This window comes from Odocoileus virginianus, chromosome 16 (genome assembly GCF_023699985.2).
Source record: "Odocoileus virginianus isolate 20LAN1187 ecotype Illinois chromosome 16, Ovbor_1.2, whole genome shotgun sequence".
Lineage (NCBI taxonomy): Eukaryota > Metazoa > Chordata > Mammalia > Artiodactyla > Cervidae > Odocoileus > Odocoileus virginianus.
Genome location: NC_069689.1, coordinates 59,045,908 through 59,058,753, shown reverse-complemented (window position 1 = coordinate 59,058,753; position 12,846 = coordinate 59,045,908). Strand labels below are relative to the sequence as shown.

At 39.1% G+C, this 12,846-nt stretch overlaps 1 protein-coding gene across 7 annotated transcripts in view; it reads right to left on the bottom strand.

Moving 5' to 3' along the window:
- CPEB1 (cytoplasmic polyadenylation element binding protein 1) overlaps window positions 1-12,846 on the bottom strand; it is a 113,399-nt gene that overhangs the window by 66,157 nt on the left and 34,396 nt on the right. The window lies entirely within an intron of this gene.

Here is a 12,846-nt window from a genome sequence, read left to right as displayed (position 1 = left end):
AATACTCAAAGAACTCAAGGAGAATGTAGAGAAAGTCAAGAAAACAATGTGTGAAATGAACAATGGAAATGTCAACAGAGAGAGAGAGAAAACCTAGGAATTTCCTGGCAGTCTGGTGGTTAGGACACTGAACTCTCATTGCCAAGGGCCCAAGTTCAATCCCTGGTCAGAGAACTCAGATCCCACAAGTTGCACAGCATGGACAAAAAGAGAGAGAGAGAGAGAGAGAGAAAGAAAACCTACAAAAGAAAGAAAGAAAGAAATTCTGCAGCTGAAAAATGCACTAACTGAAATGAAAATTTCCCTAAATAGTTTCAACAGCATATTTGACCAAGCTGAAGAATCAGTGAACCTACACATAGCACAATGAAAACTGTCAAGACTTAAGAACAGAAAGAAAAAAGATTTAAGGGATTTCCCTCACGGTCCAGTGATTAAGAATTCACCTTGCAATGCAAGGGCATGTGTTCTATCCCTGGTCTGGGAACTAAGATCCTACGTGCTGCAACTAAGCCCATGCACTCTGGAGCCAGCGCTCTGCAATGGGAGAAGCCACTGCAATGAGAAGCCCGCGTACCACAACTAGAGAGTAGCCTCGACTCGCCACAACTAGAGAAAGCCTGTGCACCACAACGAAGACCCACCACAGCCAAAAAGTAAATAAATATTTTTTAAAAAAGATTTAAGGTAAGTGAACAGAACACCAGGGACATGTGGGACACCATTAAGTAGACTAACAAAGTCATCCTGAGAAGCCCAGGAGAAGGAGGGAATGTGGGGATGGAGGCAATGTGGGGATGGAGGCAGAGAGAATTATCTGAAGAGATAATGGTTGGGAACGTCTGAAATGTGATTAAAATGAATATAAATAATGAAAGTAGAAAAACTCCAAGTGAGGTAAACTCTAAGAGACTCACACCAAGCCACATCATAATCAAATTTTTAAGAGACAAAGACACAGAGGACCTTAAAAGGAGCAGAGAGAAGCAAATCATCACATACAAGGATCCTCAATAAGATTATCAACAGATTTCTTATCAGAAGCCATTGAGGCCAGAAAACCGAGGGCTGAGAGTCAAACTGTTAAAAGAAAAAGAATTCTCAACTGAGAATCCTGTATCCAGCAAAACTGTCCTTCAAAAGTGAGGGAGAAATCAAGATATGTCCAGATAAACAAAAGCTGAGGGAGCTTGTGACCAACCTGCCCTGTAAGAAATGCTCAAAACAGCCCAGCAAGGGGAAATGAAAGGACACTGGACAGTAACCTGAAACCACATGGAAGAAAAAAGATCTCAATACAGGGAAATATATAGGCAATTACAAAAGCAAGCATGACTGTTAATGGTTGGTAGCTGTACCCTTTTTCTACATGATTTAAGTTAGTTAGTGAAGTAGCTCAGTCGTGTCCGACTCTTTGCGACCCAGTGGACTATAGCCCACCAGGCTCCTCTGTCCATGGGATTCTCCAGGCAAGAATACTGGAGTGGATTGCCATTTCCTTCTCCAGGGAATCTTCCCAACCCACGGATCAAACCCAGGTCTCCTGCATTGCAGGCAGACACTTTAACCTCTGAGCCACCAGGGAAGCCCTACATTTAAGGGAAAAAAAACAATGTAAAAGCTAATATTACTGTAACTTTTGTTTATAACTCTCAATCTTATTGTCTACATAATTTAGGGGACTAACACATCTGAAAGAATTTTCAGTTTATCTTTTGAGGTACACACTAGTATAAAGACATGATTTTATGACATAAAAAACAGAAAGGGGTGGTGACAGAGCTGCAAAAGAGCAGAAGTTTTTCTATGTTATTGAAGTTAAGCTGCTGCAAACTCAAATTATAGTCTTATAACTTTGACATTAAATGTAATCCCCATGGCAACCACAAAAATAGCTACAGAATTTACACACCAAAAAATTAAGAAGGAATTTAAACATGTCACTACAAAAACATCAACTAAACACAGAGGATAAGAATGCAGGAAATGAGAGACAAAAGGCTATGAGGCATATAGGAGAAATGGTAAAAGTCAGTCTTCTCCTTTGTTGTTTTTTTCAGTCGCTCAGTCATGTCGCTCAGACACTTTGCAACCCCATGGACTGCAGCACGCCAGGCTTCCCTGTCCTTCACCATCTCCCAGAGCTTGTTCAAACTCATATCCATTGAGTCTGTGATGCCATCTAACCATATTGTTCTCTGTTGTCCCTTTCTCCTCCTGCCTTCAATCTTTCCCAGCATCGGGGTCTTCTCTAATGAATCAGCTCTTCACATCAGGTGGCCAAAATACTGGAGCTTCGCCTTCACCATCAGTCCTTCCAGTTCAGGGCTGATTTCCTTTAGGATTGTCTGGTTTGATCTCCTTGTAGTCCAAGGGACTCTCGTGAGTCTTCTCCAACACCACAGTTCAAAAGCATCAATCTTTTGGCATTCAGCCTTCTTTATGGTCCAACTATCACATCCACACATGATTACTGGAAAAACTATAGCTTTGACTATGTGGACCTGTGTTGGAAAATTAACATCTCTCCTTTTTAATATGCTAAGTTGGTCACAGCTTTTCATCCAAGGAGCAAGCATCTTTTAATTTAAAGGCTGCAATTGCTTCTCAGCCTTTTGGCTAAGATCAAGTGTCAAGGCTGCAGTCACCATCTGCACTGATTTTGGAGCCCAAGAAAATAAAGTCTGTCACCATTTCCATTGTTTCCCCATCTATTTGCCATGAAGTGATGGGACTGGATGCCATGAACTCGTTTTATGAATGTTGAGTTTTAAGCCAGCTTTTTCACTCTCCTCTGTCACTTTCATGAGGAGGCTCTTTAGTTCTTCACTTTCTGCCATAAGGGCGGTGTTATCTACATCTCTGAGGTTATTGATATTTCTCCCTCTGATCCTGATTTCAGCTTGTGCTTCATCCAGCCCGGTATTTTGAATGATGTACTTTGCATATAAGTTAAATAAGCAGGGTGACAATATACAGCCTTGATGTACTCTTTTCCCTATTTGAAACCAGTCCATTGTTCCAGGTCTGGCTCTAATTGTTGCTTCTTGACCTGCATACAGGTTTTGCAGGAGGCAGGTAAGGTGATCTGGTATTCTCATCTCTTTAAGAATTTTCCACAGTTTGTTGTGATCCACACAGTCAAAGGCTTTAACGTGGTCAATGAAGCATATCTTTTTCTGGAATTCTCTTGCTTATTCTATGATCCAATGGATGTTGGCAATTTGATCTCTGTCTTCTCCTTATCAGCAATTAAATGATGTAAATGGATTAAACTCTCCAATCAAAAAACAGAGATATGCAGAATGGATAAAAACAGTTGATCCCATCGGTCTCATCTACAAGAGCCTCACTTGAGATCCAAAGACAGAAACAGGAGGAAAGTGAAAGAACATAAAAAGATATTACATACGAACAGTAATCTGAAGAGAGCAGGGGTGGCCACGCTAACGACAGACAAAACAGACTAAGAAAAAGTTAATACAGATAAGACAAGACTTTATATGTTAATAAAACCCTCAATATAACTACACAATATATAATTATTATCAAAATATATGAAGCAAAACCTAAGAACTGAAGGGAGAGAAATAGTTCTACAATAACAGAGACGCAAATATCCCACTCAGAATAGTAAATAAATAACAGAAGATATTTAAATAAGGATGTACAGCAGCTGAACAAAATTAATCAATTAGATTTAACAGACATATATGGAAAATTCACTGTGTGTCTGTGTTCAGTCATGTCAGAACCTTTGCAACCCCATGGACTGTAGCCCACTAGGTTTCTCATGTCCATAGAAATTTTCAGGGAAGCATACTGGAATGGGTTGCCATTTTCCTTATCCAGGGGATCTTCACCACCCAGGAATCAAAACTACTCACCTTGTGTCTCCTGCACTGGCAAGTAGATTCTTCACCACTAGTGCCACCTGGAAAACTTATGGGACACTCTACCCAACAACAAATACATGTTACCAAGTGCCTATGGGACATTTTCCATACTTCAGGCAACAAATAATGTCTCCATAGATTTTTAAAGATATCATACAAAGTATCTTCTCTGACAACAACAGGATGGAGATAGAAATCAGTAACATAACTGAAACTGAAAAATTCACAAAACTGTGAAAACTGAGTAACTTTTAAACAACCAAGGGATCAAAGAAGAACTGAGAAGAGAAATGAGAAACATTCAGAGGCAAATGATAACAAAAAAGAACATACAAAGACTTAAGGGCCACAGCAAAAGCGGTGCAATGAAGGAAATCTGTATCTAGAAAAGATGACATTAAAAAACAAGAAAGATCTTAAAGCAACACCCTAACTGCAACTAAGACCTAATGCAGTCAAATAAGTAAATGTTATTAAAAATTCAACATCCTTTCCTGAACAAACTCTCTTTTTTTAACAGAATAGGAACAGAGTGAAATTACCTTCACATAATAAACACCACATATGTAAAACCCACAGAAAACATCATATTCAATGGTGAAAGATTGAACAGATTTTCTCTTAAGATCAGGAACAAGACAAAAATGTCTGCTTTCACCACTTTTATTCAACATATTATTGGAAGTTTCAGCCAGAGCAATTAATTAAACAAGAAACATAAAAGGCATCCAAGTTGGAAAGGAAAAAGTAAAATTATCTGTTTGAAGAGAATACACTCTTATATGCAGAAAATCCAAGTCTCCACAAAAAATGCTGTTAGAGGTAATAAATGAATTCAGCAAAGCCAGCAGATACCAAGCCAACACACCAAAATCAGCTGCATTCATATACACAATGAACAATTTGAAAAGGAAATTACAAAAACAATTCCATTTATAACAACATCAAAAAGAATAAAATACTTAGTAAGTAACCAAGAAGGTAAAAGACTTGTAAATGAAAACTACAAAACACTGCTGAAAAAAATTAAAGATAACATAAATAAATGTAAACACATCCCACATTCATGAATTGGAAGACTTCATATTGTTAAAATGTTAATGCTATTCAAAATGATTCAATGAAATCCCTATCAAAACCCCAATAACTTCATAAAAACAGAAAAACCTGTCCTAAAATTCATATGGAACCTCAAGTGACCTGAACAGTCAAAACAATTTTGACAAAGATCAACAAAACAGGACTCAACATTTCCTGATTTGAAAACTTACTACAAAGATATGGTAACCAAAATGGTGCAGTATTAGCATAAAGACAGACATACAGACTGAATAGAAGGTCTGGAAATAAACCCTTGAAGACATGGTCAAATGACTTTTAACAAGAATGCCAAGACTACTGAATAGGGGAAAAGACAGCCTTCGATAAATGGTGCTTGGAGAACTGGACATCCACTTGCAAAAGAATGAAGTTGGACTCTCACCCAATGCCATTTTACTCAAAGTGGATCAACAGACAAAATATAAAACCTGAAACAATGAAACTTAGTAGAAAACATAGGACAAAATTTTCACAACACTGGGTCTGGCAATGATTTCTTGAATATGACGTCACAGGCAAAAGTAACAAAAGAAAACAGACAAATGAGATTTCATGAAAATGTAAAAACTTTGTACATCAAAACACACTATTCCACAGAGTAAAAAGTCAACCCACAGAATGGGAGAAAATATTTGCAAATCAACATCCAATAGGGAATTAACATCCAGAATACAGAGACATACTCCTACAACTCAACGAGAAACCAAACCGCTCTCTTTAAAAGTGGGAAAAGGCATGAACAGATACTTCTACAAAGATACAGAAATGACTTATCAGCACATGAAAATATGCTAAACATCACTAATCACAAGAGAATGCAAACCAAAATGACTATGAGACACCACCTTACACCCATTAGGATGGCTACTACCAAAAAAGAAGAGAAAAGTGTTGGTGAGGATGTGGAGAAATTGGAACCCTTAGGCTACTAGGAGATGATGAAAAACAATACAGCCCCTGTGGAAAATAGTATGGCAATTAAAAAAACAAATTACTGTGTGACCCAGCAATTATACCTCTTGGTATATACCCCAAAAGAGTTGAAAGCAAGATCTCAAAGAAATACTTGTACACCTATGTTCATTCACAGCAGCATTACTCACAATAGGTAAAATGTGCAAGCAACTCAAGTACCCACCTGATGGACGAATGGATACGCAAAATGTGCTGCATGTGTACAATGGAGTATATTATTCAGCCTGAAAAAGGAAGAAATCTGCTATATGCTACAACATGGATAGACCTTGAGGACATTATCCTAACTGAAATAAGCAAGTCACAAAAAAGACATGTGTACGATTCCACGTATTTGAGGTTGGTCAAAACCATAAAGACAAAGTATAATGGTGGCTGCCAACAACTAGTGGAAGGAAGCATGGGGAACTACTGCTCAATAGGTATAGAGAGTTTCAGTTTTACAAGATGAAGGGTTAGGCCGATAAATGGTGGTGACTTTTGCACAACTATGTGAATCTATCTAGTATCACTGAACTGTACACCCAAAAATACTTTAGATGGTAAATTTTATTTTTGCCACAATAAACAAAATCCTAGATGTTATCAACATTGAATGTGCAAACAGAATTTAACATAAAAATTTTCTTCTTTTGGCTACGCTGCACAGCATGTGGGATCTTAGTTCTCTGACCAGTGATTGAATCTGCACCCCTTGCAGTGGGAGTGGAGAGTCTTAACCACTGGACCACTAGGGAAGGCTCAGAAGTTCACCTTTTAAAAAGACATGACCCAGGTGAGTTTGGGGGAGAACAGATTTAAGTGTATGTATGGCTGAGTCCCTCTGCTGCCCACCTGAAACTTATCACAGCATTGTTAATAAGCTATGTGTGTCTGTATTAAGTCACTTCAGTTGTGTCTGACTCTGTGTGACTCTATGGATTGTAGCCTGCCAGGCTCCTCTGCTCATGGGATTCTCCAGGCAAGAATACTGGAGAGGGTTGCCAAGCTCTCCTCCAGACCATCTTCCCAACCCAGAGAGCGAACCCTGTCTTCTGCACTGACAGGTGGGTTCTTTTACAAAATAAAAGGTTTAATAAAAAAAAAATACATCAACACAGCAAAGCTCTCATGACTGCATGCTATATATACACACACCATCATAATCATATACTATCAGGATTTAGTAAGTGCAGTTACAGGCATTATTCTAGGTATTCAATACACATATCTTATTCAAGCATCACAAAAATCCTATAAATGTGTACTATTACTACTCCTGTGTAATGAAAACTTAACCTTTAAGAGGTTAGAGCAAGTCAGAAGCACCGCCAGGATTTGTTCTCAAGGAACCTGCATCCAGAATCTGCACTTTACTTTGTGTAGGTTTATTATGAGATGGGCAAACTGAATATGCTTTTCTTCAAAACTATAACCTCCCCACTTAGAGAATATACATATTTGTATTTAGAACACCACATAGTGGGTCAGTAACAATCTGCAACAGCCAAGAATGATCCTGCTGCATCTGATAGAGCCAAACAGACAACAGAACATGTGAAAAGCTTTTCAGAGATGAAAACCAAGTCACTCTTAAATAAGGGTAGGATTTTTAAAATAGAGAACATTCAATTAAGGACCAGAACAGCATTCCTGCCATGATATCATCTAAGTCAGCAATTTTAATTATATAACATATAGAAACACACCAGACAATATAAAGGGAAAGAACTCTGGAGACCTTTTTGGGTTGATACCACAGCATATATGCTACATGTATTCTTTTAACTACACAAAGTATTTTTTAATATAAACAAAAACTTTTGCATCTCCATAGTCATGGATTCAGCTTGTGAAGTATCATGTCATTCCACTCCATAACTATGTGGAAATGCAAATGTCCAAGAGGAACCAAGGATCACTTTACAACCAAGTATCAAAATCGACTAGAAAGCTATTGTCTCTAAGACATGAGGACAGATAAACAATGGAAGAGAAAAGTCTCCAGAAACAGATGCGCACATGTAATACAGATGCTTGACTTATGAGAAAGGTGACAGTAGTACAGTGAAAAGAGATTTTTTTTTCCCAACATGGTGCTGGGTCAACTGGCTATCTTTGCAGAACAAAATGAACCTTGACCTTCCACCCTACATTGTGTACAATATGAAATCTAAGACGGGTTGCAAATGTTAAGACTGAAAGGTAAAACAGTAAGTTTTTTTAAATGAAATGCAGAATATCTTCATGACTTTGGAATAGGAAAACACTTCTCAAACAGGACACAACAAAGCATTAGCCATAACTGAAAGTTGATAAACTGCACTCCATAAAATTTAAATTATGTTATTAAAAAATACCAATTAAGAGTATAAAGACAAGCCACAGGTTTGGAGAAAAGATTTTTTATTATATATATCAGACAAAGAACTCATAGTGTAGAATATATAAAAGAGTATACAAAAAATAGCTATAGCTAAACAGGAAAAAGGCAGGTAATTCTAAAGAAATATTAGTGTATAAGACTTGAAAAGGCACTTAAGGAAAGAGGATATGTGAAGGTCAACAAACATTATAAAGAGATGCTCAAGTTCATAAGTCATCAGGGAAATGAAACTTAAAACCACAATAGAGATGCCACTACATACTCACCAAAATAGTCAAAGGGAAAAAAAACAATACCTAATCTTGGTGAGGATGTAGAACTAACCCAAACCATCTGACAGTCTGAGTGTCACAAGTGTAAACTGGTGCAACTGCTGTGATAAACTGGCATCCATTAATGCTGAAATCACAGATACTCTACCAGCCAACACTCCCAGGATACACCCCATAGAAGTTCACCAAAACACATGTTCAGAGTAGCACTATTCAGAATAGCCCTAAATGTTTATTAACAGTAGAATAAGCTGGAATATATTCACACAACAGAATACTGTACAGCAATGGGAACAAATGATCCACAGCCACTGGCTGTGACACGGGTGAATCTCACAGCTGAAGAGCACACATTTATGGCTCTATGTATGTAAGTTCAGAAACAGGCAGTACATACGCATTTAAAAGCACAGTGGTTTACCCTTCACTAGTTAGAGACTGCAGAGCTGCCAGGGGCTTCTGGTCTACCATCTCTACATACAAGTGGATATACAAGATTTTTTCAGTGTGTGAAAACTCACTAAATTTGCATATTTATCCCAATAAAAGTATCATACTTTTGGGTATATATCATACATACTTTTCTGTATATAGTGTTATACTCAGACTGAAAGTTAAAAATTTAACTGTTAAAGCTATATATTAAAGGTTTCAGAAAAAAAAATTATTTTATGGGAAGTAAGACTTCCCAAGAGTAATTTCAGCTGTCTCCTGTTAGCTGGGACTGAATATATTAAAATTTATTTCAGAACAGCTTTTCAGATAATTTAGTGATGACACTCGCAGAATAAAAAAGGAAACCATCTCAGCCAGAAATTCAATATATCCAGCTACAATTATACACTTCTTTGGTCCTAAACTGAAAGTTGGCAGCTCATCTAGATCTGCATTGCTGGTTACCTGCCTGTGTTCAGCTGGAGACAGTGTGAGCTCTTCACTTACAATGTGTACTTTTCTGAATGTGTATTACATTACAATAAAAAAATATTAATCAGCGTTTCAGTCCCACACCTTACTTGCTGTGAACTACTTTAACTTATCTATCCCTCTTCTGAGCTTCCAACTATTTTAACTAGTCTCTGAGAGGTCTCATCTCAGTGAGCTAACATGAAACTTTTCCCTCCAGACACTGCCTCAGGCCCATCCCATAGTTAAGAAGTCCCTTAATGTCATGTTAACAATTTTCACACTTGACAGACACTTAATAACTCAGTTCATTTATGTTTCAATCACATATCCATTTAGGCCCATTTCCTTCCTTCCTCAGAATTTTAAAGGACCAGGCGGGGAGTGGGGAAGGGCCCCTGAGGAGGCAGGCACCCTCTGTGAGGAGCTGCCTGGATGAGGGGCCCAGCTCTGGCCTAACCTCCCAGTCCCACCCCACCCCCACCCACAACAAGGGTCTTGGCACAATACCAGCCAGAGAACTCCAGCCTCCCTTAACGTCTCCTGAACCAGGGGAAGTCATATTTTCCCTGTGCCTCAACTGGGGGGCATTCAGACAGCTCCAGCCTCCCTCCCACCCTCCCTGCCCCACATCATCCTCTCAAGTTCTCTCTCACCTCTCCTCAGTCAAGGACAGACAAGTCTGCTGCCTTACAAGGGGTTCAACAACCTTGTGTTCCTTCTTAGAAGCAACTTCCATCTACACAAATGCTCCTCTCTGGAGACACTCCCCTCACTTGGCTTGACAGCGGAAGCAGTGCCCGCCTTGCTGTGCTCCACCAAGAGAGGGGAGAGTCACCCTGCATGCTGCCCGCCCCAAGCAGTCTTCCTAGACAGCCCAGGGAAAGGTTGAGGTGAGGTCTGTGGTAGAGGGACAGCTCTGTGGCTTCTTTGGACGCCCTCAGTGAGGTATCTGGCTCCCACTCGTGGGGACTGTCACTATACCACAGGTCATCTAACACATCTTCCACCTCAGCTTTGGACCCCAATGTCAATCCTGAATCAACAACAAACCTACTCAATATCCAATTACACTGAAGTAACTTTCTTCTTCAAGGCTTATTTCAAATGCTGCTTCATCCAGTGTTTCTTCACTCCCTAACCAACAGTCTCTCCCTCCTTGGACCTTGTTCACAGCACTTTTCCAATAACACCTTATCAGCTGACTTGCAAAGTTCTGATATGACTCTCACTGCATACTATATGCAATGAAATTCTGTCACAGCTAACACAAGCCTTCTAAGTGATAAACCAAACATTTGCTCAAATGAAAAAAACAAATAGCATATAACCATTGCAAAGTTAAGTGTACCTATACGAAGAAAGTTGCACAATTAAATGTACCTATGCAAAATCCAAGTATTGATGCTGAAACACTGTGCCAAGATATACTCTTTTTTTTAACAAGTTGCTCTTATTATAAAACATGTTTGTTACAGAAGAATCAGTGGGGAAAAGCACACAGAAAAAAAAAATTGCCCGTTACACCTTCACTGTTACATTTACGTCTTGTCATTCCAGTTTTTCTATGCATATATACATCTCTGAAACCACACTGTTTTGTACTTTGCTTTTTCACTTCAGGTACTGTGACTATCAACATCATTAAGTACTCTACTACAAACATATTAATAACTGCAGGACATTCCACTGTATGGCTACTTTACCTTTTGTTGTCACCAGATTGCCCCTAGTTGTAACACGGTTATAACCAATCTTGTTCTTGGGTTTCTATAATGCTGATTATCTACTTAAGTAACAAGATTACTTCTGACCAGAAGCTACAAATTCAGGTTAAAGTGCTTCATGGAAAATATACATCCAGGTTTACTTGTGCATTAACCACAAGGTGGGTTTTTCTCTGCTGCGGAAGCCTGGGAATGCTGCACTCTGCTCCAGGCCAGCAGCCCTGCCTCACCGAGATCTCAAGATCCAGAGCCCACACTCCGAACCAGCATCTGAGGCAGGGACAACAGAGCTGACCACACAGCAGGGGCTAGGTATGTGCAAAGGGCACAGAACACCAGCTACCTTGACCGGAACCTCTCCTACAATTCCGGGAGGTCCCTTCAAGAGGCAGCACTGCCTCCTTACTGAGCACCCCTACCAGCCCCCACCAAGGGGAGCCCTGTGAGGCATCTGGGGCAGGCACCATCCTGTCCTACAGCTGGAAAAAACTATCTACTTTGTCTCACTGCCCAAGGTCAACCTTACAACCCAGGTTTCCCTTACTTCTTCCAGGTACTCTTCCCATTGCACTTCTTGAACCTATGCCCTGAGAAGGCCCCCCCTATGGCGCTCAAGAAGTCTACACCTTATAGCTTGGCCAGTCAGTGACCAGAGCCTGGTTCTTACCACTGAGGCCACTGGGTGCCCTGGCCAACTGTGAACATGCACACCTCAAAGCTCCTGTCTCACTGACTAGGAGTCCTTCCCCTTACTCAGGTCGACAACCTAGCATTAGCTGAAAAACGCTCTGATATAAACCATAAATGTTCTAGCATGTCTGAAGCAATCCAGTGAGATTTAAGTCACTGTTGACTGTCATTCTTATTGGAATATAACTCATGCAACTTTCTGAAAAGAGAAAAGCACACACATAGAACCAGGTAGGTTCTCTGAATCTTTCACTTGACATAAGCTTAATAAAGAATAAGAGTTAGCTCATGGCTTACTCCAATTAACAGGAAATATTATACATATACTTCTTTGGAAGTCAGAAGAGACAAGACCCACCTGTATCCCTCAGTTCCCATTTTCTTCTCTCACTTTTCTCCCAGCACAATTTAATAAATAAATTTCTGGGATGGGGAATACATGTAAATCCAGGGCTAATTCATATCAATGTATAACAAAAACTACTGTAATGATGTAAAGTAATTAGCCTCCAACTAATAAAAATTTAAAAAAAAATAAAATAAAATAAATAAATAAATAAATTTCTATGGGGCCATCTCCTTCCTAACAAACTTCCCCCTTAAACACTTACTTTATGTTCACTTGCTTCTGCATTTTTGTCGGAATTATTTCCAAGGCAAAGTTAAAGATAAATCAATGAATTTACAACTAGATAAACAGCAATTACCAGTCCTTGTTCTGAAAATCCCTGTTTTACCAAATATTTTCAAGATCCATTTAAAAAATTTAAAACATGTTCACTTTCATCTAAAATAAGTCAAACAAAGGATAGTCCAACAACATTCCTATAATATGTATCAACTCCCACAAAAAGATTATGAAACACTGTTGGGACATCCAAGCCTCCTTGAGAAGAACTGTCTTCAGGAGACAC